At 48.8% G+C, this 27,726-nt stretch overlaps 1 long non-coding RNA gene across 1 annotated transcript in view; it reads right to left on the bottom strand.

Moving 5' to 3' along the window:
* LOC146859278 (uncharacterized) overlaps positions 1-25,556 on the bottom strand; it is a 126,311-nt gene extending 100,755 nt beyond the window's left edge. Inside the window, exon 1 of the long non-coding RNA XR_014980079.1 lies at positions 25,308-25,556. This is a non-coding gene — a long non-coding RNA (uncharacterized LOC146859278). The remainder of the gene's footprint in view (positions 1-25,307) is intronic.
* Between the last annotated feature and the right edge of the window lie 2,170 nt (positions 25,557-27,726).

The raw sequence follows: 27,726 nt of genomic DNA, 5'->3' as shown, positions 1-27,726 counted from the left end.
TGTCAAAGAAGGGCAGAAGATGGTGTGTGGGTTTGTTATGATGGCAGACCAGTAATGCCAGACAGTATGCTTGCACCATGCTAGGATGTATCATGGAGACACACATGTAGGCAGAGATGCTATGATTCGACTTTTCAGACAAGATTGGTTTAACGCAAAATTCAGGAATGTAGCAGAGAGTCTGTGCCAAAGATGCTTCACATGCCAACAAATGAATCCAGGCAGGAAAACCATGGTTAGTATGGGAAAGATTGGAAAGGCAGAAGGTCCCTTTGTAAGACTTATTTGTGAAGCATTCAAAGTCGAACAAAAATAGCACTGCGCTTACCGCCCAGAGGCTTCTGGGGTGGTAGAACAATTGAATGGCACAATCAAGTCAAGACTCGGAAAGGTGTGTGCATCCACCCCACTGGAATGGCCTGATGCTTTACCTCTTGTTCTAATGGGACTCAGAAGTATTCCTGACAAAAATACTGGATTGAGTCCTCATGAAAGACTCATGGGAAGACCAATAAGACAAGCATGTGTACCAGGACACAAGCTGTTGAATATAACTGATGATGTGGTTTTGGAGTATTGCAAAGAGTTGGCTGACACAGTGCGTTCTATCTCTCATCAGGTTGGGGAAGACGCAGACAACAAAAATCTGAGCCAAGCGCATGATCTGAATCCCAGTGACTGGGTAGTTGTGAAGAATCAAACTCGAGAATCCTGCCTAGCACCAAGGTGGGACAAACCACATCAGGTTATACTAACTACTTCAACAGCTGTAAAATGCGCAGGATTGCCTAATTGGATTCATGCAAGTCATACCAAAAGGGTACCAGCTCCTGAAGAAGAAGGTTTTCAATTGACTCGAGCAGTGGAAGTTGCTAAAGGTTGCGCAGCTGAGGAATTTCCCAGTGAAGATTCTGAAGTAGCTGCCCAAGAACAACCAATCACCTATCAGGACAACTGGATCCCAGTCGTGGACATACCTGAAGTTATTGTAAAAACTAGAAGCCAAACACAGATAGACAGACAGGAAGCGAGTGAGAACCAGTCAGGTGTAGAAGAACTCGCTCAGGAGAGTAGGGATACAACTATTAGGGAACCTGAGCAGGAACAGTTAAGGAGAGAATAACATACTCAGACAGAAGAAGGTCAAAGGGTAAAAAGACCTGAACAGGACCAGATAGGCATAGAAACACAGGTTCAGGATACCAAAGAAAAAACAAACATCACCGATCCTGAACAGGGTAACATAGAGGTAGATGAAAACATCCAGGCAGAACAGGCCAAAACAAAAAGGCCTTGACAAGGTCAGATAGAGAGGAAATCTGAAGACGAAGATGATCAAATTGTGCCACAAATAAAATAAAATAAAAGAAGTCTTGAAGAAACTGACAGTGCAGTTTAAGTTAAGAAAGGCCGAAAAGGTGATAATTGGCCAAGGATTATCAAGAGACTGAAATACCGCCTTAAGACAATCAGTGAAGAACCTGATCAAGTAAACGAAGTATCCAGCCAATCTGGACCTTCCACTGAAACTCCAAAACGAAGGAGCCAGAGATTGAAGACATTGAATAACAAGTTCAAGGGTCCTGAATGGACATATGTCATTCTTGAAGATGTTGAAAATCTCGACATAAATGAAGAAAGTGACGAAGAACTGAATGTTGAACGAATTTATGAAGAAATGAGACCGAATTGAAAGAAAAGAAGACACTTAAGGTGTTCTCTCATACCGAGTTTCTGAATTAAAGAAGAGACAATCTTCTTGTCCAAAATATGTCTGATAATAAAGTTACCTGAAAACCAAAACAAAGCTGCATAAAGAAGTGCTGTAGGATCTGTATATGTAGCCTATTATTAGTTTTCATAATGTGGGTAATATTAGCAATAGCTATTTTACGAACAGACAGAATAGTACTAACACACATGCAAAGGTGGCAAACATTAAAGGAAATAGAGTAGACTTAGAAACATCAGATATGTCAGATTTACACCACATTGAATAAAAACGAAACTGATTTAAATGTATGTGCAAATCTATTTGTACATTATGTAGAAATAATGGAAGTAAGTGACTGTTATGTTTGTATGAAATTACCAACCTCAGTAGCAGAAGGGGTAACTTATCATCTCTTACCTTTGACATATGGCATTTCATGTAGTGTATTGTCTAGTTTATTTTATAGAACTGGAAAACTACAGTATTATTATTCAAATGTAGATGTAATATTTTCAGAGGTTCCTATGCTAAAGAGCATGAACCCTGTCCTTAGTACTAGAGACTCACAATTCATGGGTGAATATTTTCTAACAATGAAAGCAATAGATGTAGCTGATGGGGACTAAAAGGAGGAACTGATACAGTATTTCCTGGAATTTATTATATTTGTGGAAACAAAGCCTACTTTAGGCTGCCTGATCATTGGCATGGGAGTTGCTATTTCGGAATAGTATTCCCTAAAGTCTCTCATGTTAAAAGAATCACTGGAAGCAATGATGACAATAACGGACTAACCCGATATAAAAGAGCTAGTTTTTCTGAAATAGTAGGTGACATATTTGGTGCATTGATAACTTCAGTGGGTGTTCAGCTAAATTCTCGAAAAATCTGTCAATTGCCTACAGTAGTTGATCGGTTATCTACTGACACTGCTGGAGGATTCTTATTGATCAATACAGAATTGGTTGCTGTTAGATCTATGGTTTTGCAAGATCGACTTGCCCTTGATATCTTGTTAGCAAAAGAGGGTGACGTCTGTAAAATGTTGAAAGCGCAACATTGTTGCACTTATATTCCTGATAAAAGCATAGAAATTGGAGGGTATATTAAAAATATTACACATTTAGAAGAGGAGCTGAAACCACTGTAGGTTGACAGTGTATGGAAGAAAATAAATAGTTTTTCCACTGTAGGTGGTTGGTTTTCTAACATAGGTAAAGGTATCTTAGGTAAAATATTACTACCAATTATGGGCATAACTTTGTTAGTTCTGATGATAATGTGTTGCCACAAATGTAGTGGGAAAAGAAGGAGGTACGAAGTGAATGAGAAGTGTAGGAAAAGAAATTTAGACGAAATACGACTTGAAGAACTTAAAAGGAAATATCTACAAAAGAATGAAAGGATCACAATTTAAAAAGGATAAAGGAAGGAATAAGAGAGTCGAAGAACTCGAAATGGTAGAATGCTAAAGTTGGCATCTGATTTAATGATAGAAGCTAGTGATGGCATAAAATGCCATCAGAGAGGGGATTGATGGAGTAAGGTGTCGTAAAAGATACTTACTCGTATGCAATCCTCTTGAATAACATGTAATAATGTAACCAACATGTCCGTGAGTACTAATGCTGCACCACATTTTACATACTGTATCTAGGTGAAGCTTTTCCATGTGCTTTACTAAACAGTAACCCGAGTGTCCTTAAAATGGCCGCCGAAAATGCGGAAAATCTTCTGCGCATGCATCTACTGCATCTGCGTAGTATGACGTTTTCTGTCGCTTGGTGGGAAATCTTTGCAGCTGCGCAATAGCTTTTAACATGGCCGCTCGAAACTCTCGCACTAAGGGCCTTATGTAGGTGGGCTTGCATTTACCACTTCATAAATACCGAATCATACCGATTCGGTATTTATGAAGTGGTAAATGCTATGTAGGTAATTGGTCGGTAAATATTACCGATTCGGAATAATTCGGTAATTACCGAATCGGTATTTACCGAATCGGTAATGAGGCATACCTTCCCATTGATGGGAAGGTATGCCTCATTACCGAATCGGTAAATACCGATTCGGTAATGGGGGAGCACATGCAAGGGTGGCAGGGTGTCACATTGACACCCTGTTGCACCCCTGATTCGGCCATGTGTGCACATGTGGCACACATACATGCCCTGAGGGCATATGTGTCTGCCACATTGCACACATCTACGGGCAAAATAATGCATTTACACACATATTCGTCATTTACCACCAACTATTAGTTGGTGGTAAATAACGAATCCCCACACACACCACACAGTCCCCCTACATCTGATTTCTGTATTCGGAATTTACCGAATCGGTAAAATTACCGAATTGGTAATTTTACCGATTCGGTAATTTTACCGATTCGGTAAATTCCGAATACAGAAATTCTCCCCCTACATACCAAAAGCCAAAATACCGGTCGGTAACGGTATAATTACCGAAAATCGGCCGTTACCGACCGGTATTTGGCTACCTACATGAGGCCCTAACTCTCATGCTATACTGAAACTAACCCATGTAAGTCTTACTAAGCTATTAATGCAAAAGATATATTAAGTAAATGGGGTTAGAGTAGAAGTAAGTGGTATACAGTGAATTCATTTAATTTCGTATTCTAACATGTTCTTCTTTGACTTTATTAATAGTTTGTATTTGGGCCTTGGAGGGTGACTGACGTCCCTACCCTTTGTGACAACTACACATGCACACTAAATCCTTGTCCTGAGACAAATGATGTCATTGAACTCCAGCCAAGAACATGTGCCCAGCAAGGGCATAGGAAGCTAAACTCTTGAAGCTGCAAAAGGAAGAAGCCGAAACATTGTACTTTAAAATTATCGATCCACATATGAAATGCTTGTGGGAATAAAGCTTGTGGGCATTAAAGTTAAGAGGCGGGGTATTAGACAATAGAACTAAAGAAAGTTATTGCACTTAGTATGGTGTGATGCCCTCACCCCACTGCCTGGCCCAATCAAATGGAGGGGTGTACATAGAATTGAAACATTTGGGGGTGGATCATACACTCATATTGATATAACAGAGGTAAGTTCTAGTTAGTTAGACACACTTGATGCCGAGATGCTGATGCTATGCTGAGATGCTGCCCGATTTGCTGCAAGCTGATTGCAGAATCTAACAGTAGGGAAGAATCGCGGAACAACCGAGGAGGCACATCTCGGAAGGGGACCGGACGAGTCGAGCCGGAGAGAGTAGCACCAGAGAGGGTTGTAACGCTGGCGTTGCACTAGAAGAGGTCACCTTTCCAGTCCTGAACCTGTCCTGAATCTTTGATACTCTGATGTCCAGGTCCTCACACCATTCTAGATAATTATAGTCCTGTGGGGTAATGCTCCCGTATTTTCTCTCTGTTTTCTCACCTCAGGTACTGTCATCACAAAGATTTTTGCTATAAATTCGATCTAAGCTAACTGTATTTTTCTTTCCTGATGGAGAATTTGTGTATCTGTGTGTATTCTGACTTGACTCACAAACTATTAATTCAGATAAATCTTTAAAACTCATTTGAGTCTGTGGTTCTTTAAATAAAAGTTAAATGTGTTATTATTTCCTCCGTATTCTAATCTACTACTAGATCTATCGACAAAAGTACATTTACTTAAGGAGATAGGGAATGGTAAGAACCTTGGTGTAAAGGGTTCTCTAAGCTAAATCAAAATTGATGTCCAGCAGATATTTGCTAGCTCATTGAATGTATGAATTTATATGGGTCCAAAGTGAGTGTTGTGTGTATGTGTGTCTAGAGCTGGTAGACTCCGCTGCACCACCGCGACTGTCATAGAGACATCCACAAGAAGAAATCCTTACATTTAGAAGTGCTGCTTTTCATTCACAATTAAGTACCTGCAAATTTTTATGTTGCATTCAATGAAGTTCCTGATATATTTTTTGTTAACTATCGCACAGCTTTTCGGTGGCACCGCAACAGCATGACTTTGTAACATGGTTCTCATGTAAAGCACACTAAGCCCCTGGGGTCAAGTTTTCACTATATAAAACTGTAAAAAATAATTATTATTAAAAATATATCCTGATTTCATCCCAAGCAGGAAAAGCCAACTTCAATGACTGAGTTGAAGCCAGTGGTGGGCAGCTGCACTCATTCTCACTATGAACAAGCGGAAGGTGCATCAGTACCCTGGACACTGGCACAGAAGACTCCCAGGAAATGCACCTGTGTGTTGTCTCACTTGCCACCCAGTTTCAATCTGTTATCTTGCCGAAGTCCCTGCCAGACTGTGGGGCTTTGCTGGCTTACATACTACTGTCCACATAGGATCACTTGCAATTCTGTCACTCCAAAGCCCATCTCACAGTGGTCGCCAATAGGTTTCAGGTCTGCTATTTGCCAACTTGAGGTCATTAAGTGCCTACTGAGTCTGTGGAACACGACAGCTACACCCTGAGGGAGAGTGAGCATTGAGGGGCTTCTCTTCTTTGTTTTTTCAAACAATGAAGAACATCAGCATGACCCGATAGTAGTAATAATACCATCTGTCTACCAGTGTCCTACTGTCATGTAGAAAAATGAGATTGCAGTCATTCCTAATTTACTAAAGTGCAGCAAAACAAAGTTGAACAAGTGAAGAGTTAGGAAAGTGAGAGCCACAATGCACCCAGGTATCAAATAATTAGGGGACGCATAAAATAGCAAGGAAAGAATTGTGTGCTTGAAAAAGGTGTGAGAAACAAATTCTCGTTAGGAAAAATATTGCTTAACATAGCTAGCATAACCATATCGCACTGAGCCATTGGGTGTTTATTTGTTGTGCACGAGCGATGTGCATGCATGTTTCACGTTGCCTTTCAGAAAATGATTGAAATTTACCTGCACCCACAGTGTCTGTCTCTGCGTTTTGAACTGTAACTTATTTCTAGCTTCCACGGCTGAAGCTTTGTGTTTGCAACATTAAAAGGCTCTGAGCTAAACAGCCATTGTCATAATGATGTCATAACAGTGCAGAAGCAGCCTACTTTATTCCACTGTTTTGCATTAATAAAATGTACAATTTATTCAGTGCAACAAGTTAACAGCCAATGAAAAATAATGAGCAAATAGGTGTTTGGAAACTGCAGATTAATTGGTTTACAGTACAAGTAACATTTTTTTTTTTTAAACTTTATTTATTTTTTGTAAACAAATCAATAAAGAGATCTCATCAATGGTACATTTGTCTTGTGTGTGAAAATTACATTTCGATGGCAATACACCCGTGTCTGTTAGTACTTTGGAAGCCTGGCTCCAAGCGGCATTATCATATCCTCTGTTACAGCAGTCTAATCCGTCATATTCCATGTGATTGAACAATACAGCACTGGCCCTTGACATTCCCGTCGGTTGCATAAGAGCTCTGCCATTCAAGTCCTACAGTGCCACCCCCTTGCGCTGCCCTTAGACTACACCCAAAGCAATGGAATTCACCGCATATCTACCACCCCAATGCCCACCCTGTCGCGCAGTCACCAGCACCAAGCCTAACCAAACCCCGTGGGCACAATCCCTGAGCTGGAGTGTGTAGGGGAGGAGCCCGGCATATTCGCGATATATGTTTTGTAGGGGCCCCAGATGTCTTTAGGACGGGCCACACTAGGAAGGAGACTGGAGTAGATCTCGCTGTTTAAGCTGCAATAAGACATGTCCGTAAGCCATGCTTTAGTTGTAGGCACCGCCCCACCGCCACAGTGCTTAGCAATTCCTCGCTTTGCCAACAGAAAGCCCAGAGATGCCAGCCTCCTCACCGACTTGGGGAAATTAACCGTGTATCCCAGCAGCGCCACCTCCGGGGTAGGAACCAGGGTGAGCCCCAGCATCTCCCCCATGATTTGGTGTATCTGTGCCCAGTATGATTGCAGTCTCGGACATGTCCAGGTCATATGAGCAAAATCAGCATGAGGGGAGGAACATTTCGGTTAAGGATAAATTTGTCCATGAAAGTGGCCTCGCCGAATCGTGCCTCCTCCGACATCGAGAATATGTGCCCGCCTGGGTATAAATCTCCTATCTTGGTGAGGTCGAACTTCGTTAACGTGCGTTGTACCGGTTTCTCGCCTGTGACCGGGAGCCATCCCTTATTAGGTAACGGGTGAGAAGAGGAGTATAAAATGGGCTGGTCCATATAGCGCAGTAACCTATTCCAAGCCCAGCTTGTGGTAGACACCGTTTGAATGTCAACCGGACTTCTGGGTACTCCCCTGGGCAATACCGCGGCCAGGCGACCCGGGAGCACAAAATCAGCCTCAGGGCGAAGAAATGGAATCCTAGCATCAGGGTGGTACCAAGCATAGGCATGGGCACATTGGGCAATCAGATAATATAGATACAAATCCGGTACTCCCAGGCCACCTCTGTCATGCGGTAGAGTGAGAATCTTCCAGCGGATCCGTGGCTGCCTCCCGCCCCAGACCAATCTAATCAAGTGGGCACGCAGCGAGGAGAAAAAATTGTGGGTGAGGGGTTTGGGGATGTTATTAAAAAGATATAAAAATTTAGGGAGCACTATCATCTTTATAATGGCGATTCTAGCCGCCATGGACAGCGTAAGCCGTAGCCATCTGTCCACCTGCGCTTCAAGCTTAGTAATTGCGCAGCCATAGTTGAGCCGAATAATCTCGTCCGTGTTCAGGTGAATGTGTATGCCTAAGTATCGTACAGAGTCTGAGCACCATTCCAGCGGATATTCACATTGCCAAGGGGAAGTGCCGCTGGTTAATGGGAAAATAATGGACTTATGCCAGTTAATACCCAGCCCAGAGTGCCGACCAAAGCAAAGTATTTCTCGTATCAGAGGGGCCAGGTTCAGCTGCGGCTCTCTAACATACAGTATGGTGTCGTCGGCGTAGAGTGAAACCAATAGGGGACCTGTCCGGAACTGGAGCCCTCTATGAAGGTGCCGTTCCTGAAAATGTCGAATCAGTGGGTCCATGGCGAGAATGAACAGCAGCGGGGAAAGCGGGCAGCCCTGACGGGTGCCGCGAGTAAGAGCAAACGGGCGCGATAACATACCATTAATGCGGAGCCTCGCCGTGGGTCGACTGTACAAGAGCCGCGTGGTGGCAACAAAGCCAACCGGCATGCCCATGCGCTGCATTATGGATAAAAAAAAGGGCCATTCCAGAGAATCGAAGGCTTTTTCGGTGTCAAGTAGAATCGCTGCCGCGGGAGTGTCAGGGTTTATTCTATGCAGGACCGTGAATAAAGTCCGCAAATTCAGTGATGTCGAGCGATGGGGTATGATTGAGCCAGCGCAATAATAAACTCCATCAATTGAGAAAGTCTGTTAGCCACAATTTTGGCGAGAATTTTATAATCAATATTCAATAGCGAAAGGGGCCTATATGACCCACATAACGCCGGGTCTTTGTTCGGCTTTGGGAGTAGCACAATGACTGCTTCGCTTAGAGTGGGCGGTAGAGTCTCTCGTTCCAAGGCTTCGGCATAGACCTCGATAAGTTTAGGCACCAACAGACACGAAAATGCCTTATAAAAATCGCCAGTCAAGCCATCAAGCCCCGGGGCTGAGGAGCTCCGTAGCACTTTAATCGCCCAGCGAACCTCAGCTACCGTTATGGGCTCTGCCATGAATTCTTACATGCCCTTTTCTAAAAACACAAGCGCGATTTCGGATAAGTAGTCTTCTCGTGAAGAAGCGTCCTCACTCTGTCTAGTTGTATATAATGCCGACACTTACTTTCTTCGAACACTTTGGCACAGGCGTACTCGCCGTCGCCACTACATGGACCACAGTTCCTTGGGGCAACTTGCTGGTAAGACGAGCAGAGTGCGGCCAATTGGATTTGTTATATTAAGGCTCCCTTGAGCCATTGGGCTGACGAGCCCTGGACCAGCACCTGCGCGCCATGAGTGGTACTTTACCTGTTAATACTTTTTTGGCAGTCTACGCGGCACCCCCATACACTCACCTACTCCCTGCTGACGAGAGGCAACTACCTCGAAACACGTGTCCAGGGATGGCTAATGCGACACTTACTTTCTTCGAACACTTTGGCACAGGCGTACTCGCCGTCGCCACTACATGAACCACAGTTCCTTGGGGCAACTTGCTGGTAAGACGAGCAGAGTGCGGCCAATTGGATTTGTTATATTAAGGCTCCCTTGAGCCATTGGGCTGACGAGCCCTGGACCAGCACCTGCGCGCCATGAGTGGTACTTTATCTGTTAATACTTTTTTGGCAGTCTACGCGGCACCCCCATACACTCACCTACTCCCTGCTGACGAGAGGCAACTACCTCGAAACACGTGTCCAGGGATGGCTAATGCGACACTTACTTTCTTCGAACACTTTGGCACAGGCGTACTCGCCGTCGCCACTACATGGACCACAGTTCCTTGGGGCAACTTGCTGGTAAGACGAGCAGAGTGCGGCCAATTGGATTTGTTATATTAAGGCTCCCTTGAGCCATTGGGCTGACGAGCCCTGGACCAGCACCTGCGCGCCATGAGTGGTGCTTTACCTGTTAATACTTTTTTGGCAGTCTACGCGGCACCCCCATACACTCACCTACTCCCTGCTGACGAGAGGCAACTACCTCGAAACACGTGTCCAGGGATGGCTAATGCGACACTTACTTTCTTCGAACACTTTGGCACAGGCGTACTCGCCGTCGCCACTACATGGACCGCAGTTCCTTGGGGCAACTTGCTGGTAAGACGAGCAGAGTGCGGCCAATTGGATTTGTTATATTAAGGCTCCCTTGAGCCATGGGGCTGACGAGCCCTGGACCAGCACCTGCGCGCCATGAGTGGTACTTTACCTGTTAATACTTTTTTGGCAGTCTACGCGGCACCCCCATACACTCACCTACTCCCTGCTGACGAGAGGCAACTACCTCGAAACACGTGTCCAGGGATGGCTAATGCGACACTCACTTTCTTCGAACACTTTGGCACAGGCGTACTCGCCGTCGCCACTACATGGACCACAGTTCCTTGGGGCAACTTGCTGGTAAGACGAGCAGAGTGCGGCCAATTGGATTTGTTATATTAAGGCTCCCTTGAGCCATGGGGCTGACGAGCCCTGGACCAGCACCTGCGCGCCATGAGTGGTACTTTACCTGTTAATACTTTTTTGGCAGTCTACGTGGCACCCCCATACACTCACCTACTCCCTGCTGACGAGAGGCAACTACCTCGAAACACGTGTCCAGGGATGGCTAATGCGACACTTACCTTCTTCGAACACTTTGGCACAGGCGTACTCGCCGTCGCCACTACATGGACCACAGTTCCTTGGGGCAACTTGCTGGTAAGACGAGCAGAGTGCGGCCAATTGGATTTGTTATATTAAGGCTCCCTTGAGCCATTGGGCTGACGAGCCCTGGACCAGCACCTGCGTGCCATGAGTGGTACTTTACCTGTTAATACTTTTTTGGCAGTCTACGCGGCACCCCCATACACTCACCTACTCCCTGCTGACGAGAGGCAACTACCTCGAAACACGTGTCCAGGGATGGCTAACGCGACACTTACTTTCTTCGAACACTTTGGCACAGGCGTACTCGCCGTCTCCACTACATGGACCACAGTTCCTTGGGGCAACTTGCTGGTAAGACGAGCAGAGTGCGGCCAATTGGATTTGTTATATTAAGGCTCCCTTGAGCCATTGGGCTGACGAGCCCTGGACCAGCACCTGCGCGCCATGAGTGGTACTTTACCTGTTAATACTTTTTTGGCAGTCTACGCGGCACCCCCATACACTCACCTACTCCCTGCTGACGAGAGGCAACTACCTCGAAACACGTGTCCAGGGATGGCTAATGCGACACTTACTTTCTTCGAACACTTTGGCACAGGCGTACTCGCCGTCGCCACTACATGGACCACAGTTCCTTGGGGCAACTTGCTGGTAAGACGAGCAGAGTGCGGCCAATTGGATTTGTTATATTAAGGCTCCCTTGAGCCATTGGGCTGACGAGCCCTGGACCAGCACCTGCGCGCCATGAGTGGTGCTTTACCTGTTAATACTTTTTTGGCAGTCTACGCGGCACCCCCATACACTCACCTACTCCCTGCTGACGAGAGGCAACTACCTCGAAACACGTGTCCAGGGATGGCTAATGCGACACTTACTTTCTTCGAACACTTTGGCACAGGCGTACTCGCCGTCGCCACTACATGGACCACAGTTCCTTGGGGCAACTTGCTGGTAAGACGAGCAGAGTGCGGCCAATTGGATTTGTTATATTAAGGCTCCCTTGAGCCATGGGGCTGACGAGCCCTGGACCAGCACCTGCGCGCCATGAGTGGTACTTTACCTGTTAATACTTTTTTGGCAGTCTACGCGGCACCCCCATACACTCACCTACTCCCTGCTGACGAGAGGCAACTACCTCGAAACACGTGTCCAGGGATGGCTAATGCGACACTCACTTTCTTCGAACACTTTGGCACAGGCGTACTCGCCGTCGCCACTACATGGACCACAGTTCCTTGGGGCAACTTGCTGGTAAGACGAGCAGAGTGCGGCCAATTGGATTTGTTATATTAAGGCTCCCTTGAGCCATGGGGCTGACGAGCCCTGGACCAGCACCTGCGCGCCATGAGTGGTACTTTACCTGTTAATACTTTTTTGGCAGTCTACGTGGCACCCCCATACACTCACCTACTCCCTGCTGACGAGAGGCAACTACCTCGAAACACGTGTCCAGGGATGGCTAATGCGACACTTACCTTCTTCGAACACTTTGGCACAGGCGTACTCGCCGTCGCCACTACATGGACCACAGTTCCTTGGGGCAACTTGCTGGTAAGACGAGCAGAGTGCGGCCAATTGGATTTGTTATATTAAGGCTCCCTTGAGCCATGGGGCTGACGAGCCCTGGACCAGCACCTGCGCGCCATGAGTGGTACTTTACCTGTTAATACTTTTTTGGCAGTCTACGGGGCACCCCCATACACTCACCTACTCCCTGCTGACGAGAGGCAACTACCTCGAAACACGTGTCCAGGGATGGCTAATGCGACACTTACTTTCTTCGAACACTTTGGTACAGGCGTACTCGCCGTCTCCACTACATGGACCACAGTTCCTTGGGGCAACTTGCTGGTAAGACGAGCAGAGTGCGGCCAATTGGATTTGTTATATTAAGGCTCCCTTGAGCCATTGGGCTGACGAGCCCTGGACCAGCACCTGCGCGCCATGAGTGGTACTTTACCTGTTAATACTTTTTGGCAGTCTACGCGGCACCCCCATACACTCACCTACTCCCTGCTGACGAGAGGCAACTACCTCGAAACACGTGTCCAGGGATGGCTAATGCGACACTTACTTACTTCGAACACTTTGGCACAGGCGTACTTGCCGTCGCCACTACATGGACCACAGTTCCTTGGGGCAACTTGCTGGTAAGACGAGCAGAGTGCGGCCAATTGGATTTGTTATTTTAAGGCTCCCTTGAGCCATAGGGCTGACGAGCCCTGGACCAGCACCTGCGCGCCATGAGTGGTACTTTACCTGTTAATACTTTTTTGGCAGTCTACGCGGCACCCCCATACACTCACCTACTCCCTGCTGACGAGAGGCAACTACCTCGAAACACGTGTCCAGGGATGGCTAATGCGACACTTACCTTCTTCGAACACTTTGGCACAGGCGTACTCGCCGTCGCCACTACATGGACCACAGTTCCTTGGGGCAACTTGCTGGTAAGACGAGCAGAGTGCGGCCAATTGGATTTGTTATATTAAGGCTCCCTTGAGCCATCGGGCTGACGAGCCCTGGACCAGCACCTGCGCGCCATGAGTGGTACTTTACCTGTTAATACTTTTTTGGCAGTCTACGCGGCACCCCCATACACTCACCTACTCCCTGCTGACGAGAGGCAACTACCTCGAAACACGTGTCCAGGGATGGCTAATGCGACACTTACTTTCTTCGAACACTTTGGCACAGGCGTACTCGCCGTCGCCACTACATGGACCACAGTTCCTTGGGGCAACTTGCTGGTAAGACGAGCAGAGTGCGGCCAATTGGATTTGTTATATTAAGGCTCCCTTGAGCCATTGGGCTGACGAGCCCTGGACCAGCACCTGCGCGCCATGAGTGGTACTTTACCTGTTAATACTTTTTTGGCAGTCTACGCGGCACCCCCGTACACTCACCTACTCCCTGCTGACGAGAGGCAACTACCTCGAAACACGTGTCCAGGGATGGCTAATGCGACACTTACTTTCTTCGAACACTTTGGCACAGGCGTACTCGCCGTCGCCACTACATGGACCACAGTTCCTTGGGGCAACTTGCTGGTAAGACGAGCAGAGTGCGGCCAATTGGATTTGTTATATTAAGGCTCCCTTGAGCCATGGGGCTGACGAGCCCTGGACCAGCACCTGCGCGCCATGAGTGGTACTTTACCTGTTAATACTTTTTTGGCAGTCTACGCGGCACCCCCATACACTCACCTACTCCCTGCTGACGAGAGGCAACTACCTCGAAACACGTGTCCAGGGATGGCTAATGCGACACTTACCTTCTTCGAACACTTTGGCACAGGCGTACTCGCCGTCGCCACTACATGGACCACAGTTCCTTGGGGCAACTTGCTAGTAAGACGAGCAGAGTGCGGCCAATTGGATTTGTTATATTAAGGCTCCCTTGAGCCATCGGGCTGACGAGCCCTGGACCAGCACCTGCGCGCCATGAGTGGTACTTTACCTGTTAATACTTTTTTGGCAGTCTACGCGGCACCCCCATACAGTCACCTACTCCCTGCTGACGAGAGGCAACTACCTCGAAACACGTGTCCAGGGATGGCTAATGCGACACTTACTTTCTTCGAACACTTTGGCACAGGCGTACTCGCCGTCGCCACTACATGGACCACAGTTCCTTGGGGCAACTTGCTGGTAAGACGAGCAGAGTGCGGCCAATTGGATTTGTTATATTAAGGCTCCCTTGAGCCATTGGGCTGACGAGCCCTGGACCAGCACCTGCGTGCCATGAGTGGTACTTTACCTGTTAATACTTTTTTGGCAGTCTACGCGGCACCCCCATACACTCACCTACTCCCTGCTGACGAGAGGCAACTACCTCGAAACACGTGTCCAGGGATGGCTAACGCGACACTTACTTTCTTCGAACACTTTGGCACAGGCGTACTCGCCGTCTCCACTACATGGACCACAGTTCCTTGGGGCAACTTGCTGGTAAGACGAGCAGAGTGCGGCCAATTGGATTTGTTATATTAAGGCTCCCTTGAGCCATTGGGCTGACGAGCCCTGGACCAGCACCTGCGCGCCATGAGTGGTACTTTACCTGTTAATACTTTTTGGCAGTCTACGCGGCACCCCCATACACTCACCTACTCCCTGCTGACGAGAGGCAACTACCTCGAAACACGTGTCCAGGGATGGCTTATGCGACACTTACTTACTTCGAACACTTTGGCACAGGCGTACTTGCCGTCGCCACTACATGGACCACAGTTCCTTGGGGCAACTTGCTGGTAAGACGAGCAGAGTGCGGCCAATTGGATTTGTTATTTTAAGGCTCCCTTGAGCCATAGGGCTGACGAGCCCTGGACCAGCACCTGCGCGCCATGAGTGGTACTTTACCTGTTAATACTTTTTTGGCAGTCTACGCGGCACCCACATACACTCACCTACTCCCTGCTGACGAGAGGCAACTACCTCGAAACACGTGTCCAGGGATGGCTAATGCGACACTTACTTTCTTCGAACACTTTGGCACAGGCGTACTCGCCGTCGCCACTACATGGACCACAGTTCCTTGGGGCAACTTGCTGGTAAGACGAGCAGAGTGCGGCCAATTGGATTTGTTATATTAAGGCTCCCTTGAGCCATTGGGCTGACGAGCCCTGGACCAGCACCTGCGGGCCATGAGTGGTACTTTACCTGTTAATACTTTTTTGGCAGTCTACGCGGCACCCCCATACACTCACCTACTTCCTGCTGACGAGAGGCAACTACCTCGAAACACGTGTCCAGGGATGGCTAATGCGACACTTACCTTCTTCGAACACTTTGGCACAGGCGTACTCGCCGTCGCCACTACATGGACCACAGTTCCTTGGGGCAACTTGCTGGTAAGACGAGCAGAGTGCGGCCAATTGGATTTGTTATATTAAGGCTCCCTTGAGCCATCGGGCTGACGAGCCCTGGACCAGCACCTGCGCGCCATGAGTGGTACTTTACCTGTTAATACTTTTTTGGCAGTCTACGCGGCACCCCCATACACTCACCTACTCCCTGCTGACGAGAGGCAACTACCTCGAAACACGTGTCCAGGGATGGCTAATGCGACACTTACTTTCTTCGAACACTTTGGCACAGGCGTACTCGCCGTCGCCACTACATGGACCACAGTTCCTTGGGGCAACTTGCTGGTAAGACGAGCAGAGTGCGGCCAATTGGATTTGTTATATTAAGGCTCCCTTGAGCCATTGGGCTGACGAGCCCTGGACCAGCACCTGCGCGCCATGAGTGGTACTTTACCTGTTAATACTTTTTTGGCAGTCTACGCGGCACCCCCATACACTCACCTACTCCCTGCTGACGAGAGGCAACTACCTCGAAACACGTGTCCAGGGATGGCTAATGCGACACTTACTTTCTTCGAACACTTTGGCACAGGCGTACTCGCCGTCGCCACTACATGGACCACAGTTCCTTGGGGCAACTTGCTGGTAAGACGAGCAGAGTGCGGCCAATTGGATTTGTTATATTAAGGCTCCCTTGAGCCATTGGGCTGACGAGCCCTGGACCAGCACCTGCGCGCCATGAGTGGTACTTTATCTGTTAATACTTTTTTGGCAGTCTACGCGGCACCCCCATACACTCACCTACTCCGTGCTGACGAGAGGCAACTACCTCGAAACACGTGTCCAGGGATGGCTAATGCGACACTTACTTTCTTCGAACACTTTGGCACAGGCGTACTCGCCGTCGCCACTACATGGACCACAGTTCCTTGGGGCAACTTGCTGGTAAGACGAGCAGAGTGCGGCCAATTGGATTTGTTATATTAAGGCTCCCTTGAGCCATCGGGCTGACGAGCCCTGGACCAGCACCTGCGCGCCATGAGTGGTACTTTACCTGTTAATACTTTTTTGGCAGTCTACGTGGCACCCCCATACACTCACCTACTCCCTGCTGACGAGAGGCAACTACCTCGAAACACGTGTCCAGGGATGGCTAATGCGACACTTACTTTCTTCGAACACTTTGGCACAGGCATACTCGCCGTCGCCACTACATGGACCACAGTTCCTTGGGGCAACTTGCTGGTAAGACGAGCAGAGTGCGGCCAATTGGATTTGTTATATTAAGGCTCCCTTGAGCCATTGGGCTGACGAGCCCTGGACCAGCACCTGCGCGCCATGAGTGGTACTTTATCTGTTAATACTTTTTTGGCAGTCTACGCGGCACCCCCATACACTCACCTACTCCGTGCTGACGAGAGGCAACTACCTCGAAACACGTGTCCAGGGATGGCTAATGCGACACTTACTTTCTTCGAACACTTTGGCACAGGCGTACTCGCCGTCGCCACTACATGGACCACAGTTCCTTGGGGCAACTTGCTGGTAAGACGAGCAGAGTGCGGCCAATTGGATTTGTTATATTAAGGCTCCCTTGAGCCATCGGGCTGACGAGCCCTGGACCAGCACCTGCGCGCCATGAGTGGTACTTTACCTGTTAATACTTTTTTGGCAGTCTACGTGGCACCCCCATACACTCACCTACTCCCTGCTGACGAGAGGCAACTACCTCGAAACACGTGTCCAGGGATGGCTAATGCGACACTTACTTTCTTCGAACACTTTGGCACAGGCATACTCGCCGTCGCCACTACATGGACCACAGTTCCTTGGGGCAACTTGCTGGTAAGACGAGCAGAGTGCGGCCAATTGGATTTGTTATATTAAGGCTCCCTTGAGCCATTGGGCTGACGAGCCCTGGACCAGCACCTGCGCGCCATGAGTGGTACTTTACCTGTTAATACTTTTTTGGCAGTCTACGCGGCACCCCCATACACTCACCTACTCCCTGCTGACGAGAGGCAACTACCTCGAAACACGTGTCCAGGGATGGCTAATGCGACACTTACTTTCTTCGAACACTTTGGCACAGGCGTACTCGCCGTCGCCACTACATGGACCACAGTTCCTTGGGGCAACTTGCTGGTAAGACGAGCAGAGTGCGGCCAATTGGATTTGTTATATTAAGGCTCCCTTGAGCCATGGGGCTGACGAGCCCTGGACCAGCACCTGCGCGCCATGAGTGGTACTTTACCTGTTAATACTTTTTTGGCAGTCTACGCGGCACCCCCATACACTCACCGACTCCCTGCTGACGAGAGGCAACTACCTCGAAACACGTGTCCAGGGATGGCTAATGCGACACTTACTTTCTTCGAACACTTTGGCACAGGCGTACTCGCCGTCGCCACTACATGGACCACAGTTCCTTGGGGCAACTTGCTGGTAAGACGAGCAGAGTGCGGCCAATTGGATTTGTTATATTAAGGCTCCCTTGAGCCATTGGGCTGACGAGCCCTGGACCAGCACCTGCGTGCCATGAGTGGTACTTTACCTGTTAATACTTTTTTGGCAGTCTACGCGGCACCCCCATACACTCACCTACTCCCTGCTGACGAGAGGCAACTACCTCGAAACACGTGTCCAGGGATGGCTAACGCGACACTTACTTTCTTCGAACACTTTGGCACAGGCGTACTCGCCGTCTCCACTACATGGACCACAGTTCCTTGGGGCAACTTGCTGGTAAGACGAGCAGAGTGCGGCCAATTGGATTTGTTATATTAAGGCTCCCTTGAGCCATTGGGCTGACGAGCCCTGGACCAGCACCTGCGCGCCATGAGTGGTACTTTACCTGTTAATACTTTTTGGCAGTCTACGCGGCACCCCCATACACTCACCTACTCCCTGCTGACGAGAGGCAACTACCTCGAAACACGTGTCCAGGGATGGCTTATGCGACACTTACTACTTCGAACACTTTGGCACAGGCGTACTTGCCGTCGCCACTACATGGACCACAGTTCCTTGGGGCAACTTGCTGGTAAGACGAGCAGAGTGCGGCCAATTGGATTTGTTATTTTAAGGCTCCCTTGAGCCATAGGGCTGACGAGCCCTGGACCAGCACCTGCGCGCCATGAGTGGTACTTTACCTGTTAATACTTTTTTGGCAGTCTACGCGGCACCCACATACACTCACCTACTCCCTGCTGACGAGAGGCAACTACCTCGAAACACGTGTCCAGGGATGGCTAATGCGACACTTACTTTCTTCGAACACTTTGGCACAGGCGTACTCGCCGTCGCCACTACATGGACCACAGTTCCTTGGGGCAACTTGCTGGTAAGACGAGCAGAGTGCGGCCAATTGGATTTGTTATATTAAGGCTCCCTTGAGCCATTGGGCTGACGAGCCCTGGACCAGCACCTGCGGGCCATGAGTGGTACTTTACCTGTTAATACTTTTTTGGCAGTCTACGCGGCACCCCCATACACTCACCTACTCCCTGCTGACGAGAGGCAACTACCTCGAAACACGTGTCCAGGGATGGCTAATGCGACACTTACCTTCTTCGAACACTTTGGCACAGGCGTACTCGCCGTCGCCACTACATGGACCACAGTTCCTTGGGGCAACTTGCTGGTAAGACGAGCAGAGTGCGGCCAATTGGATTTGTTATATTAAGGCTCCCTTGAGCCATCGGGCTGACGAGCCCTGGACCAGCACCTGCGCGCCATGAGTGGTACTTTACCTGTTAATACTTTTTTGGCAGTCTACGCGGCACCCCCATACACTCACCTACTCCCTGCTGACGAGAGGCAACTACCTCGAAACACGTGTCCAGGGATGGCTAATGCGACACTTACTTTCTTCGAACACTTTGGCACAGGCGTACTCGCCGTCGCCACTACATGGACCACAGTTCCTTGGGGCAACTTGCTGGTAAGACGAGCAGAGTGCGGCCAATTGGATTTGTTATATTAAGGCTCCCTTGAGCCATTGGGCTGACGAGCCCTGGACCAGCACCTGCGCGCCATGAGTGGTACTTTACCTGTTAATACTTTTTTGGCAGTCTACGCGGCACCCCCATACACTCACCTACTCCCTGCTGACGAGAGGCAACTACCTCGAAACACGTGTCCAGGGATGGCTAATGCGACACTTACTTTCTTCGAACACTTTGGCACAGGCGTACTCGCCGTCGCCACTACATGGACCACAGTTCCTTGGGGCAACTTGCTGGTAAGACGAGCAGAGTGCGGCCAATTGGATTTGTTATATTAAGGCTCCCTTGAGCCATTGGGCTGACGAGCCCTGGACCAGCACCTGCGCGCCATGAGTGGTACTTTATCTGTTAATACTTTTTTGGCAGTCTACGCGGCACCCCCATACACTCACCTACTCCGTGCTGACGAGAGGCAACTACCTCGAAACACGTGTCCAGGGATGGCTAATGCGACACTTACTTTCTTCGAACACTTTGGCACAGGCGTACTCGCCGTCGCCACTACATGGACCACAGTTCCTTGGGGCAACTTGCTGGTAAGACGAGCAGAGTGCGGCCAATTGGATTTGTTATATTAAGGCTCCCTTGAGCCATCGGGCTGACGAGCCCTGGACCAGCACCTGCGCGCCATGAGTGGTACTTTACCTGTTAATACTTTTTTGGCAGTCTACGTGGCACCCCCATACACTCACCTACTCCCTGCTGACGAGAGGCAACTACCTCGAAACACGTGTCCAGGGATGGCTAATGCGACACTTACTTTCTTCGAACACTTTGGCACAGGCATACTCGCCGTCGCCACTACATGGACCACAGTTCCTTGGGGCAACTTGCTGGTAAGACGAGCAGAGTGCGGCCAATTGGATTTGTTATATTAAGGCTCCCTTGAGCCATTGGGCTGACGAGCCCTGGACCAGCACCTGCGCGCCATGAGTGGTACTTTACCTGTTAATACTTTTTTGGCAGTCTACGCGGCACCCCCATACACTCACCTACTCCCTGCTGACGAGAGGCAACTACCTCGAAACACGTGTCCAGGGATGGCTAATGCGACACTTACTTTCTTCGAACACTTTGGCACAGGCGTACTCGCCGTCGCCACTACATGGACCACAGTTCCTTGGGGCAACTTGCTGGTAAGACGAGCAGAGTGCGGCCAATTGGATTTGTTATATTAAGGCTCCCTTGAGCCATGGGGCTGACGAGCCCTGGACCAGCACCTGCGCGCCATGAGTGGTACTTTACCTGTTAATACTTTTTTGGCAGTCTACGCGGCACCCCCATACACTCACCGACTCCCTGCTGACGAGAGGCAACTACCTCGAAACACGTGTCCAGGGATGGCTAATGCGACACTTACCTTCTTCGAACACTTTGGCAGAGGCGTACTCGCCGTCGCCACTACATGGACCACAGTTCCTTGGGGCAACTTGCTGGTAAGACGAGCAGAGTGCGGCCAATTGGATTTGTTATATTAAGGCTCCCTTGAGCCATCGGGCTAACGAGCCCTGGACCAGCACCTGCGCGCCATGAGTGGTACTTTACCTGTTAATACTTTTTTGGCAGTCTACGCGGCACCCCCATACACTCACCTACTCCCTGCTGACGAGAGGCAACTACCTCGAAACACGTGTCCAGGGATGGCTAATGCGACACTTACTTTCTTCGAACACTTTGGCACAGGCGTACTCGCCGTCGCCACTACATGGACCACAGTTCCTTGGGGCAACTTGCTGGTAAGACGAGCAGAGTGCGGCCAATTGGATTTGTTATATTAAGGCTCCCTTGAGCCATTGGGCTGACGAGCCCTGGACCAGCACCTGTGTGCCATGAGTGGTACTTTACCTGTTAATACTTTTTTGGCAGTCTACGCGGCACCCCCATACACTCACCTACTCCCTGCTGACGAGAGGCAACTACCTCGAAACACGTGTCCAGGGATGGCTAACGCGACACTTACTTTCTTCGAACACTTTGGCACAGGCGTACTCGCCGTCTCCACTACATGGACCACAGTTCCTTGGGGCAACTTGCTGGTAAGACGAGCAGAGTGCGGCCAATTGGATTTGTTATATTAAGGCTCCCTTGAGCCATTGGGCTGACGAGCCCTGGACCAGCACCTGCGCGCCATGAGTGGTACTTTACCTGTTAATACTTTTTGGCAGTCTACGCGGCACCCCCATACACTCACCTACTCCCTGCTGACGAGAGGCAACTACCTCGAAACACGTGTCCAGGGATGGCTAATGCGACACTTACTTACTTCGAACACTTTGGCACAGGCGTACTTGCCGTCGCCACTACATGGACCACAGTTCCTTGGGGCAACTTGCTGGTAAGACGAGCAGAGTGCGGCCAATTGGATTTGTTATTTTAAGGCTCCCTTGAGCCATAGGGCTGACGAGCCCTGGACCAGCACCTGCGCGCCATGAGTGGTACTTTACCTGTTAATACTTTTTTGGCAGTCTACGCGGCACCCACATACACTCACCTACTCCCTGCTGACGAGAGGCAACTACCTCGAAACACGTGTCCAGGGATGGCTAATGCGACACTTACTTTCTTCGAACACTTTGGCACAGGCGTACTCGCCGTCGCCACTACATGGACCACAGTTCCTTGGGGCAACTTGCTGGTAAGACGAGCAGAGTGCGGCCAATTGGATTTGTTATATTAAGGCTCCCTTGAGCCATCGGGCTGACGAGCCCTGGACCAGCACCTGCGCGCCATGAGTGGTACTTTACCTGTTAATACTTTTTTGGCAGTCTACGCGGCACCCCCATACACTCACCTACTCCCTGCTGACGAGAGGCAACTACCTCGAAACACGTGTCCAGGGATGGCTAATGCGACACTTACTTTCTTCGAACACTTTGGCACAGGCGTACTCGCCGTCGCCACTACATGGACCACAGTTCCTTGGGGCAACTTGCTGGTAAGACGAGCAGAGTGCGGCCAATTGGATTTGTTATATTAAGGCTCCCTTGAGCCATTGGGCTGACGAGCCCTGGACCAGCACCTGCGCGCCATGAGTGGTACTTTACCTGTTAATACTTTTTTGGCAGTCTACGCGGCACCCCCATACACTCACCTACTCCCTGCTGACGAGAGGCAACTACCTCGAAACACGTGTCCAGGGATGGCTAATGCGACACTTACTTTCTTCGAACACTTTGGCACAGGCGTACTCGCCGTCGCCACTACATGGACCACAGTTCCTTGGGGCAACTTGCTGGTAAGACGAGCAGAGTGCGGCCAATTGGATTTGTTATATTAAGGCTCCCTTGAGCCATTGGGCTGACGAGCCCTGGACCAGCACCTGCGCGCCATGAGTGGTACTTTATCTGTTAATACTTTTTTGGCAGTCTACGCGGCACCCCCATACACTCACCTACTCCGTGCTGACGAGAGGCAACTACCTCGAAACACGTGTCCAGGGATGGCTAATGCGACACTTACCTTCTTCGAACACTTTGGCACAGGCGTACTCGCCGTCACCACTACATGGACCACAGTTCCTTGGGGCAACTTGCTGGTAAGACGAGCAGAGTGCGGCCAATTGGATTTGTTATATTAAGGCTCCCTTGAGCCATTGGGCTGACGAGCCCTGGACCAGCACCTGCGCGCCATGAGTGGTACTTTACCTGTTAATACTTTTTTGGCAGTCTACGCGGCACCCCCATACACTCACCTACTTCCTGCTGACGAGAGGCAACTACCTCGAAACACGTGTCCAGGGATGGCTAATGCGACACTTACTTTCTTCGAACACTTTGGCACAGGCGTACTCGTCGTCGCCACTACATGGACCACAGTTCCTTGGGGCAACTTGCTGGTAAGACGAGCAGAGTGCGGCCAATTGGATTTGTTATATTAAGGCTCCCTTGAGCCATTGTGCTGACGAGCCCTGGACCAGCACCTGCGCACCATGAGTGGTACTTTACCTGTTAATACTTTTTTGGCAGTCTACGCAGCACCCCCATACACTCACTACTCCCTGCTGACGAGAGGCAACTACCTCAAAACACGTGTCCAGGGATGGCTAATGCGACACTTACTTTCTTCGAAAACTTTGGCACAGGCGTACTCGCCGTCGCCACTACATGGACCACAGTTCCTTGGGGCAACTTGCTGGTAAGACGAGCAGAGTGCGGCTGTAGGAGAGTAGGGTCTGCTATCCTATGGTCACCCCAAATTTTTGCTTTTTGCTTCACTGGTTTTTGACATATTGAGGCTGTGGGCCTGCTAATCAGACCCCCAGCCTGCTGTTCTCTCTACTAAATTGACACTATGCACTCTAGGTGCATAACCAATTGGAATTGGATCACCCTGTGAGCCCCTGTACCAGTGTACACTAGGTACCCAGGGCATTGGTGTATCTAAGGCCTACCAGGGCTGAAGCATGTATTATGCCACCCCTGGGCTGGCGTAACAATTTGACACAACTGGCTGATCACTCAGCTGGGGTAAGTTGGTGTAACCACCTCTTACTTAGGTGTAGTATACCTATACCTAAATATGACAAGATTAGGGAGTGTAGAGGTAGGGCCTGTGTAGGCGCTGAGGTGGATACGTCCTCCACTTCAGTGTAAGTTAACAAACATGAGGATCCACCTTAAAAAAGAAGAAGAAAGGAACTAAAGAGACTGGATAACAGGGTTAATGGTAGGTGAGTGTCCCAATGCATGGTTGGGCACACACAGTGTTTTTTAAATACCCCTCACACACCAAGAATGGCCCATGGTGTCATGCTTCATCATAGGGGTCTTCCCGCCCCGCTGCGGGACGGGGCGTGCTACGACCTACGACTACGTGGGAGCACTTGTTGATGAAGTACTATGTGTGATGTAAAGGGAGGGTCTATTGTAGTAGTGAATATGTGTATGTAAAAAGTACCTGGCCCTGTAAGACAGAAAAAACTTTAATTTGTCCCCGGAGGGCTGGTACTGCTAAAAAAAGGTGCGGAGTTTGCCTACGTAATGTGTGGTTACTCCTTGTGGGTCAACATGTTTCGATGCTGGGCATCTTCATCAGGACAGGAAAAAGATCCCTCCCGACTAGAAAGCATGTGCTTAATAATAAACAAAAGTGAAAAATGCAATCAATGGTGCACGTATATACAATACCTAATCGTATGTATGCATATTTGCAAAAACAAGGAAGAGTAAAGACATTATCAATTTCCTTGGCAAGAGAGCGTAGTACCTGTAAACACAATAAAAGCGCCACAATGTGACTTAAATTGCGTGCTTCAGCTGTAATATTAGCGTTATCAGGAAAGGGTGCAGTGACCTGTAAAGGAAAGGACAGTACAAAACACTACAAAACAGAAAACACACACTCTATAAATAATCGTGAAAAAATCGTAGGGATTCCAGGTGGGAAATGCAAATAAAAAAACCACAATGCATACTTATATGTATGTGAGGTTAATGCCTCATGAACCTTGAACGGGTGGGATCGTCATGGAGCCTCAATTCTAGTGGGGAAAGGAGGAGGTAGTAAAGGGTCAGGCTGTTACCTTAAGTGAATGGTTCGAATGCTGGACGAAGTCTGCATCCCGGAGCCGTAGCTCCGTACTTACGCGCCCTGACTGGAAACTCAGCTTAGAGTCTGTCCCTCCCGCGGTTCCGCTGTGTAATGGAACCATGGCGGGTAACCGCTTTTAAAGCTCCCGTTAATTGTGCAAAATGCGAGTCAGCTTGTGGCGGCGAGCATGCAGGAGTACTTCCGGGTTAGGACTCTAGCGAAGACTAGACTGCGGTATCAGTGCAGGGAGACCCGGAAGTGAATGAGGTCCCTTCCTTGAGTACTATTAAAGAGGAGGTGACGGGGATAAAGAAAAAAACGATAGCTTTATTGACTACGGGAAAAAGTCTCAAAACGGACAGGGAGGTAACCATGATAGATCGTTCGTAATTACGGCGCGCTAATGGAGTCATTCCTGAGCTCATGGTTGATTTAAATGGATGTAGCAAACATCCTTCTGAACAGCCCGCTACTGATACAGTGAGCCTGCTAAGAGTGGAGAAGGTGCCAATGGAGTTTAAGCAGGCATGTTTCGAATGTGGCAAAACAGGGAGCATGACAAACAAAAAAAGGGGGGGGGAAAGTGTGCTGGCATGTAGCAGCATACCTACGCAGTTTGAGAGGGAAGCTGTGACCAATGGATGGGGTTGGGGGTACAAGGCATAATGTGACATCTCACGCCTGACAGATCTTGATGAATTACGTATACCATTACAGTTGGGAGAACCCCGTCTTATGTCAATTGTGCCCAAGGTATATCATCGTTGAGGCCCGTTATGTGCGTGCCCAGGCGGAACACCCAACGTTGCTCTTTTTCAAAGAGTCCATGATCATTGTTGAGTTGTTCAATGATGGTCCACTTAATTTCATCCACGCCATGATTCAAGGTCAAAAAGTGGGTGGCCATTTTGGTTGTGCTCTTCTTGCAGCGGATATTGCTTTTGTGTTCTCTAATCCGCACCTTTATTTGTCTCGTAGTCATGCCGATATATTGCATACCGCATGGGCAGGTGATAAGATACACCACATTCTTGCTGTTACAGTTCGTAAATTTACGTTGCTCTCATGACGTACCATTTGAAAAGGTGAGCTGGGTACTTTTCTTTGTGAGAGAGCACGTGCTGCACATGCCACATGGGTGATGCCCTCTGATGGGTGGCAACAAACTGCACGTGTCTTGACGTGCTGGTGGGAGACGTGGTCTGGTGTGAACCAAAATGTCCCTCAAACTGCGGCCGCGTTTGTGAGAGAACATTGGTTTTGGTATATCCAGACCCCCACAGTTCAAAATTTTCCAATTTTTGTTGATAATTTTGGACACTTGGTTAGAGTGGGTATTAAAATTAGTTACACAAATCGGTCTGGTTTCCTGTTCTTTAGGTGTTTGGTTTTCCAAGAGAGCATCTCTATTGTTATTTCTGGCACGCTTGAGACCTCTTCTGACTATCCGTTCAGGATAATTTCGATCTAATAGCCTCCTCTCCAGGTCTTTTGCTTGCGTTTTAAAATCCGTCAGCTCTGAGCAATTTCTCCATAAACTGAGAAATTGACCGTAAGGGAGATTATCCCGAAGGTGTCGGGGATGGAAACTGTGATAGAGTAACAGGCAGTTTTTTGCAGTAGGTTTAAAATGCGTTCTGGATTTTAGTTTTCCTTCTTCAGCATAGATGTTTAGATCAAGAAACACCAGGTTGTTATTAGAAAAAGTGTGGGTGAATTTGAGGAAAGCGTTCTGTTCATTGAGCCAAGTCATGAAACTGGCCACTGAATCAGAATCACCTTTCCAAATCACAAAAACGTCATCTATATAGCGTTTCCAGAGGACGATGTTGTTGAAAAATGGGTTACGTTGAAGCAGTATTTTCTGTGATTCCAGATGGTGGACGTACAGACCCGCTAGACTCGGCGCGAAGGTACTCCCCATACTGGTACCGTGTTTTTGCAGATAGTGTACATCCTGGTATAAGAAAAAGTTCTTCTTCAGGGCTAAGGTGATACATTCCATGACCAAATTCCTGGGTGTATGGTAATTCCAGGTGATGGAGAAGAGAACTTCTTCTATGATGTCCAGGGTCTCATCATGTGGGAGGCTGGTGTATAAGCTTTCCACGTCTAGTCCGAGTAATAGATGTTGAGTGGGGTCAAAGGTAAGACCTTCAAGGAGTTGTAGGACTGCTTTAGTGTCCTTGAGGTAAGTATCGGTAGCCTGGACTAATGGGCGGAGGAAAGCGTCCGAAAATTTGGATAGAGGCTCGAGAATAGAGCCAATTCCAGATACAATCGGACGTCCTGGAGGGTTATCGAGGTTTTTGTGGATTTTTGGGATGGTGTAAAAATAGGGTGTACGGGGTGATTTCTGAATGAGAAAATCAGCCTCTTTTTTAGATATCCAATCGTGTGTGATTGCTTCT

Source organism: Triturus cristatus, chromosome 3_2, assembly GCF_964204655.1.
Source record: "Triturus cristatus chromosome 3_2, aTriCri1.1, whole genome shotgun sequence".
Taxonomy (NCBI): Eukaryota; Metazoa; Chordata; class Amphibia; order Caudata; family Salamandridae; genus Triturus; species Triturus cristatus.
The sequence above is the reverse complement of the archived record's forward strand: the minus strand, read 5'-3'. Positions and strand labels throughout refer to the sequence as shown.